The sequence below is a fragment of the Aplysia californica genome, unplaced genomic scaffold (assembly GCF_000002075.1).
Source record: "Aplysia californica isolate F4 #8 unplaced genomic scaffold, AplCal3.0 scaffold00178, whole genome shotgun sequence".
Lineage (NCBI taxonomy): Eukaryota > Metazoa > Mollusca > Gastropoda > Aplysiida > Aplysiidae > Aplysia > Aplysia californica.
The window spans coordinates 421592-430573 of NW_004797448.1; the positions used below are offsets into that span (position 1 = coordinate 421592).

General features: G+C 39.1%; 1 protein-coding gene across 1 annotated transcript in view; it reads right to left on the bottom strand.

Annotated features, from left to right (window-relative positions):
* The window catches only part of LOC101847655 (dual specificity testis-specific protein kinase 2), a gene marked incomplete in the record, with an annotated part of 40205 nt that overhangs the window by 893 nt on the left and 30330 nt on the right, over positions 1–8982 (bottom strand).

The window sequence follows — 8982 nt, forward strand, 5'->3', positions numbered from 1 at the left end:
CCCCCCTCCCGAAAAAACTACCTTACTTTCCGATTTCCGAATCGGAAATGACCATCCATCCCAGATTAATCACTCACAATATTATTATCCACTTGAAGAGTGTCTCGCCATATCGATCTCGCAAATCATAGCTCAGTTGGCATGGCGCTGGCCTGCTGTGCTCACGAGTATGGCAATGTTGAATGAACCACAGCGAAGACCCGTGTGTCTGTGTTCCGCGCTATATACCGATAGGCACAATCTTAAGACTGCGTTGCGCGCTTTAACGATCGTATAATTGTATCATTGTTGTGAGCTCTTCAGTTCCATGTCTTAATTTTAATTTAATTTCCATATTTTTACACTTTTGAAAATATACGTGAATGCTCCTTGATGTGAATAAAAGAATAAAGATGTGGGTGTATATAAAAAAGATTATTTTTAAAATATACAATAAATTAAATGTACTTTGTGAACTTTGAGTTTGATACCTGGCATTGTATCATTCTTGTGAGCTATTCAGTTTCATACGTTCATTTTCATTTTAATCTTAGTTTTCATATTTTTACACTTTTGAAAATATATGAATGTTCCTTGATGTGAGTAAAAAAAATAAAGATGGAAGTGAATTTTTATTATTATTATTATTTCAAAAATATAAAATACTAGCTGGGTACCCCGTTCAATGAACGAACTTAATCGTCAAGTCATTGTGGGTTAATTAAGTGCGCACAGCATGTGAACGGAAGTCTTGGAATATGTATTGAACACTGCCTTCAACTGAGTTAAAATGCTCGAACATTTTGGAAAAATCGGGGAAAGCAGTTTGCGTGGATTTTTTTAAGTTAGGTCCTAGTCACATGGATGCTGTGGACGCCTACAAAGTTTCAAAGGTGTGGGTTAGGTAATAAGGGAGGAGTTTGTGCTCAAAGCCTCCCAAGTCCACTTTTAAATATATAGATTAACGCAATCTTCAGATTGTCGCGCTATTACGCAATCATTGTTAAAACGCGCAGCGCAATCTAATCCCGCTGATCGGTAAATTGCGCTGTACTCCTGTATTGTGAAGCAATGAATCCTTTCCATGTCGTAGAACAAACAAGATGTGATCTATGTATATGTGATTTTGTAAATAAAGTGTTGATTCTCCTTCATGTTGCTCGATCTACAGTTTCTGTCATTTCCGACAACTGTCTGGTCATAATTCATAACGTGCATCGGGAATCAAGATTGTTGTTGTTGTTGTTGTTGTTGTTGTTTATTTTGCTGCCGTTGTTTTTGCTGTTGCTGTTGCTATTATTATCATTGCTGTTGTTGTTGTTGTTGTTGTTGTTGTTGTTGTTGTGACCCGGCAGTAACGTCCAAGAATGATCCATCTGTTGATCACTTTGTGGTTTGATAGGAAAGAAAGAGCAAACCACACCAGAGCACTCGCCAACCAACTGCTGGCATACATAGAATAAAGGACAAGAGATTGGTTTTGGTGTTCGAGAAAAGAGAAACACATGGACACAATAACGGCTATATAATATAATAATATAGTGCAGGAAGATAGAAACAAAAGAGGGAATGAAAAGAAGTAGGTCCCGCTACGAGTGGCACCCTCCAACCACCCGCAAGGAGGAGAGCGAAGGAAGACAGGTTTTTTAAAGGAAAAAGAGAACAAACCACACAAGATCACTAGTCAACCAGCCATGTTGTTTGGAGGTTTGTTTGAGTAAAGAGAAGCACATCGACACAATAGTGGTCCTTGAGTGATGGGGAAAAGTAAGACAGACAGACAGAAACAACAGAGGGAAAGAAGAGAAGTAGGACCTATCAGTGACACCCTCCAAACACCCACGGAGGAGGAGAAGAAGAAAGTAAAGAGCAGGGTTGGGGGGTGCGATAGATGTTTGACAGGAAAGATTTTAAAAAGTTTTAGTATGGTTTTACGGCGCTCGCAACTGCATAAGGTCATATGATGAGCGCCACGGGGTGAATGTCAACAGAGAAGTCAAAACGGGGAATCAGACTTCCTCTGCTCACCTCTCTAGCTTCAACAGTACAAAGTCTGCTTCGGCTATCAAGGCACCCCGGAAATAGCAGTTCACAAGAGTGTGACAAACATACAAAAGAAGTAGATGAAAAATGACGATAGTAAGTATGAGGAAAGAAAAAGCGGCAGTTCCCCCTATGTTATTCCGGCACAGTATGAGCATGACATTGATAAATCAGCCCATTTACATTTCTACTGTGCGTAAGAACATGTTAATATCCCCCTTTTGGGAATAAGTCATTTAGTGTTGAAAATCAAATGTGTTACTAGATTATAACAAACAACAAAGAAACAGGAGAGATAAGGACGAAAAATGTTCGCTAGGAAAGAAGGAGCAAACACTACCAGAGCACCCACATCAACAAGCAAAACAACAAAACTCTGTCTGTCTTCGGTAAGTAAGAAACGTGAGTTTATTTTATTGCACAGGCTATACTTTTCTTAACAATAATAAGAATAGAACAGTAATGAAATAGTCAGTGAGAATAATAATAGTATTATTATTAATTCATAGGGTCAATACAAAAGTATCATTTTGTCTCTTTCTAACAACAACAACAATGGAAGCGCTGAGAATCTGGGAAACTAACTTTGATTACGTATACACACACACATACACACGCGCGCACGCACACACACATACACCCGCGCGCACGCACACACACACACACACATGCACGTGCACACACACATGCACGCGCACACACACACGTACATACACAAGCGCGCACACGCACACATACACACGCACGTGCACACACACACATGCACGCGCACACACACACGTACATACACAAGCGCGCACACGCACACATACACACGCACGTGCACACACACACATGCACGCGCACACACACACGTACATACACAAGCGCGCACACGCACACATACACGCAGACATACACAGACACACACACATACACGTACATACACAAGCGCGCACACGCACACATACACACCCACACACACATACACACACACACACACACACACACACACACACACACACACACACACACACACACACACACACACACACACCAAAAGTGAGCAGCTACTGAAGGAGCAGCAGAAGCATGCCCCCATTCTCCAAGGAGGAACAACAAGACAGCAGCGGGACACTGGGGAACAGCAACATCTCTCTCTCCCCTTCATTTCTCTCTTCACAAAGACAGCTATATTACACACTGTGAACTGAACATAACCACAAAATAAACATGCAAACACACACACATGTGCATTCACGCACGCACACACACATGTGCATTCACGCACGCACACACACATGCATGTATGCACACGCATGCATGCACGCACACACACATGCACTCATGGGCGTATACTCTCACACACACACACACACACGCACACGTACTCACACACAAACACACACATACACACACACATACACACATACACACACACACACACGCACACACCCACACACACACACACATCAAAAGTGAGCAGCTACTGAAGGAGCAGCAGAAGACAGCAGCGGGAAACTGGGGAACAGCAACATCTCTCTCTCCCCTTCATTTCTTTCTTCACAAAGACAGTACAGCTACATTACACACTGTGAACTGAACATAAGCACAAAAATAAACATGCAAACACACACACACGCGCATTCACACACGCACACACACACACACGCGCATTCACACACGCACACACACATGCATACACGCACACACACATGTATGTATGCACACGCATGCATGCACGCACACACACACACATGCACTCATGGGCGTATACTCACACACACACACACACACACACACACACACGCACTCACACACACACACACACACACACACACACACACACACACATTATACAATTCCCAACAAATCAAAGAGAAATCTACACTCTCACACAACACCTCACTAGAAAACAGCAACAACAATAACAACATCAGCTACAGTAATAATAATAATAAAAATAATAATAAAAATACTAAAAATAATAATAATAATAATAATAATAATAATAATAATAACAATAACAATAAGAAAAAGAAGAAGAAGACGAAGTAAATGTATAGGTTTAACGCCCCTATCAACACGAATAGGTAATTTAAGAGGTGGGACCCACGAGTTTATCCTCCATTTCCGATACGACTGTGCCAACAATGGGTTGACAGCCTCAAAAACTCCCCAAAATGACCAAACGGGTTGACAGCCTCGAAAGAAAATTGCACAAAATTACCAGAGTTCACAGACACTCAGTCTAGGATTCGAACCAAGGTCCTCCGCAGTGTTGTCCTACATACCGACTGAGCTAACCGAGCACCCAATAACAATAATAATAACCATAATAATAGTAATAATATTTATAAAAATGATAATAATCATAATCATAATAAAAGTAATATTTATAAATAATAATAATAATAATAATAGTATAATTATAAAAAAGTAACAATAACAATAATTACAACAATTAGAAGAAAAATAGCAACAAGAAGAATATCAACAATGATTATAATAATTGTAATAATAACAATAATAATAATAACGATAGTTATAATAATAATAATTTAACAAATAATAACAACAACACACAGCAAAAACTGAGATAGAGTAGGCAAAAGAGTTGACAAAATTATTGGGATAATATTTAAATTAACTTGTAGAAGCTACAGCCAATCAAACTGCTATATATAATATATATATTTATATAATAAACTGATCATAACATACCACCACTAATCAAGTTCCACACACGAAGCAAAATCAGAATCAATCATAAACTATAAATATCCTAATAACAAAATCAGAATCAATCATAAACTATAAATATCTTAACAACAAAATCAGTCTTTAAGGGAAAGCCATTCCAGGCAGCGACCTGTAAATTAAGATATGATTCTCCACACAGAAACATTTCGGTACAGTACAGAGTGCGCACGGCGGTGATAATAAATGCTGTGTAATTCTAAACTCACACTTTGCCCTTTGCCGTAGAGCACGTGAACAGAGGTGAAAGGTCACACAATCCGTTTGCAATAGCAAGGGGAAAGTGACAGAAGAACGTAGATAAGGATGGGGGAGGGGGGGGGAGAGGAATATCTCACTATACACACACAAACACACGCACACACATTGTATATATATTTATATGTTATTATTATAGAACACACCTCTAGGAATGACCAGATAAATAGAAGAATTTAAGTACACTGTTTACTGTTTGATGAATACATGATTAAACTCTTAGCAAGGAGAATAAATAGATATGTTTAACGTGGGCCAACATGTCATAGGAGTTGATGACTGGTGAAGTCTGTGAGCAAATAGATTCAGAAGTACATCCAATAGATTCAGAAGTACATCCAATAGATTCAGAAGTACATAAGCTACAATGATATGTACATGTATAAGTATACTTACATCTTTATCTTTTCTGAGAGTAAAAAAATTTGTAAGAATAAAAAAATACATAAGTATGACGAATTCTGGATAAATTTATTAAGATGTGTATACTAAACTTTTGAGAAATAGACAAAATTTTGATAAATAAATAGAAAGAAGAAATCAGCAAAATATGTTATTATTATTATTATAACATTATAGTACATAATTAACAATCAGAAGTAATACGTTCCCTTTGGTAAACTTTTTACGGCATATTCAAACAAGACATTTGGTTGAGACCAAGAGAGTGCACAAAATCAACATGTGTCTAATACTGCGGGTGCGTCAATAGAGAAAACAGCAAACAGACAGGCAGCATTCCATATCAGCATTCTTTTTCTTTTTTAAGTTTTAAATGCAGATGATTTTACTCCCTCATCACCACAAGTTAGGTCATCTAGGAAGCGGGCTTCAACCCAACCTGTCAGGAGCAACTCCAGCTCTTTTTTCAAAAACAGTTTTACGGCACTTGCAACACAATAAGGTTAGTTTAGTTTTAGTAGAGATTTTAGAGCACTCGCAACTGCATAAGGTTATATAAGTGCCGAAGATTAGAGGTGTTACAAGAGAACAAACAGAAAACAGAAGTAGGAGAGATAAGGACAATAGATGTTTGATAGGAAAGAAGGAGCAAACCAAACCAGAGCACCCGCCAACCGCCCACAAACCACACCAGAGCACCCGCCAACAACCCACAAACCACACCAGAGCACCCACAAACCACACCAGAGCACCGGCCAACCACCCACTCCAGCTCTGAGAAGGGTTCATCATCCCGCCAGAAAAAAAACAGACACTCCACAAAATTCCCCGGAAATCGACCTCGCCTCTCCCGTGTGCAACAACCGAGTGCCACAAACCGCTACACTACAGACACAAGTATATTCTCATTCTATGACACAGTGTCTAGGGCAAATCCTCAGCAAATCACTGGCGTTTCTCTGGTTCTGATTACATTCAGGCAAATTTCGTTATTTTAATAATAACAGACAATGATCACAGAATGTTGCAACACGCCGGGGGACAAAGAATGGAAACCATGTTGCACAGAATCATACCAACAAAGAACAGAACGTTAATAAACTATGATACAACAGCTGTCAACAAACTATGGTACATTAAAAATGTGAACAAACCAGGGTACAGAGAAGGTGCACAAACCACATACCAAGAATCCTAACAAAGCACGGTACAAAGATAGAAACCACGGTACAAAGAATGTTAACAAATTATGGTACAAATAACTTGTTAGCATTACATTCTATGTTTAATAATTTGTTAACATTCTATGTACAATGATTATATTACAAATCACAGTACAAAAACTTAACAAACCACGATTCAAAGACTGGTAACAAACCACGGTACAAAAAAAAAGTTAAGAAACCACACAGTACAACAGCAACCACAGTGACAATGACAGAAACACTGCAGTCACCACACAGTCACACAGAGGGGAGACATGCAATGAAACTACAAACATCCCCACTCGGGAATCAAACTCAAGTCTTTGGTATGCAAGGTGAAGGGTCAAACACAGTACAGTGCTCTCCGACCTGATTGGTATCACACACTCACAAGTGGGTCACAATTTGGTGACTTTGGCAACTGTTATTTAATGCCCCGCTTGGAAATGTGTCATGATGTGGTGGAATCAGGCTCTCGTCAATTTTTAGGCACGTAGAGTTATTGGTATCATCTTAAAGCGTGTTCATTTGTCTTGCTATTGATGAAAAAAATATTCATTTGTCTCGAATACAAGTCGAGATACTTGCAAATGAAGGAGGCAAGGGTAAACTGGTTTCAGAGGAAAATTTAGTGAGAAAATGGCAGCCAAATTTAGTCATTTCCTTAGCTTGAGAGTCCGTAGAAACTGAAAATTTACATTTTTTTATGCCTTTAATTAACGTTTCTCAGTGAAATCCACAAATGAGTTCTTTAATGGACATGAAAGATGTTGAGCCAAAAAACAAAAATTCGATAAAAATTCACAAACCTTCGGAAAAAGCCAGTTTCTTCACTTTGATTATTTTGATGAGCGCCTGATTTCACCACACTGAGAAGTGGTACGAAAATTTCCACCACCTAATTGTGGCAAAAGTGGGAGCTGACTATAAAAAGGTTGACAAACACTGGTCTAACGTAACAACATACACTCTGGGGAATGTCCCTCATTTGTGTGGGGTTTTCCCTTTCATAATTACACAACAAATCGAATAAATGCGTTAAAAAAAAGTTGATATGACTGACTGAACATTTCAACAGCTTATTTACAGAATACTATAGTTTCTTTTTCGACTTTGCTCTGGCGAAGTGAATGAACACAGGGCATCAACAGACGGCATCTGAAACAAAGCGTACCCGGATTGTAGATTTCTTCAACAACAACTTAGTTGTAGTAAGAGTTTTACGGCACTTGCAACAACAACTACAAACAACCAAACAACTGAAGGTCAAGAATACCCCACAGAAAAAAAATCAAACCAGACAAACAGAATGCTAGCATGACATCATACCAACTGTGGGAACCTCATAGTATTTTTAGTTTTAGTAAGAGTTATACGCCACTTGCAACACAATAAGGTCATACAAGTGCAAAAGATTAGAGGTGTTACAAGAGAGTAGCAAACATAAAAAAGAAGGAGGAGAGATAAACACAATAGTTGTTTAATAGGAAAGAAGGAGCAAACCACACCAGAGCACCCGCCAACCACCCACACCTCATAGGCTATTACAGTGATCACACAGAGGTCAGAGCAATGTCCTGAGAGCAATTTTCTTTGATTGTTTGTTTGTTCGTTTGAGGGAAAAGAAGTGCATTGAGAGGATTACAACAGTCAAGTAGGTTTCCTTTTTTATTTCGCTGTAGTTACAAATTTTACGGCACTTGCAACACAAATATGTTGTAGAAGTGCCCCAGATTAGTTTGTTTTAGTGTTTTACGGCACTTGTAACACAATAATAAGATCATATAAGTGCCGAAGATCAGACAAGAGAGTAACATACACAAAAAAAGGAGGAGAGAGAAGGAGGATAGTTTTTGATAGGAAAGAAGGAGCAAACCACACCAGAGCACCAGCCCACCACCCATGAAGATATAATAATGATAGATGTTTGACAGGAATGAAGGAGGAAACCTGATCAGAGCGCCCGCCAACCACCCAACTTTTTTTTAGTTCTGCAACATTTTGACTACAACAAAGTTGATCAACAGGTGAGATCTCCCAGGACGGGGTAGCAGCCTTGTTGTTGAGCTCGAGGACATGGCGAGGCAATCATGGCCGGGAACACTTAGAGGGAACAGCCATACTGCACAGAGGGAGAAAAATATTGAAAATAACCGTTTTTTAGTTTTAGTAAGAGTTTTACAGCACTTTCAACACAATAAGGTCATATAAGTGTTGAAGATTAGGTGTTGTAAGAGAGTAACAAACACAAAAAAGACGGACGGAAGATAAGGACGATAGATGTTTGATAGGAAAGAAGGTGCAAACCATACCAGAGCACCCAAGAGTCTCTCTCTCTCTCTCTCTCTCTCTCTCT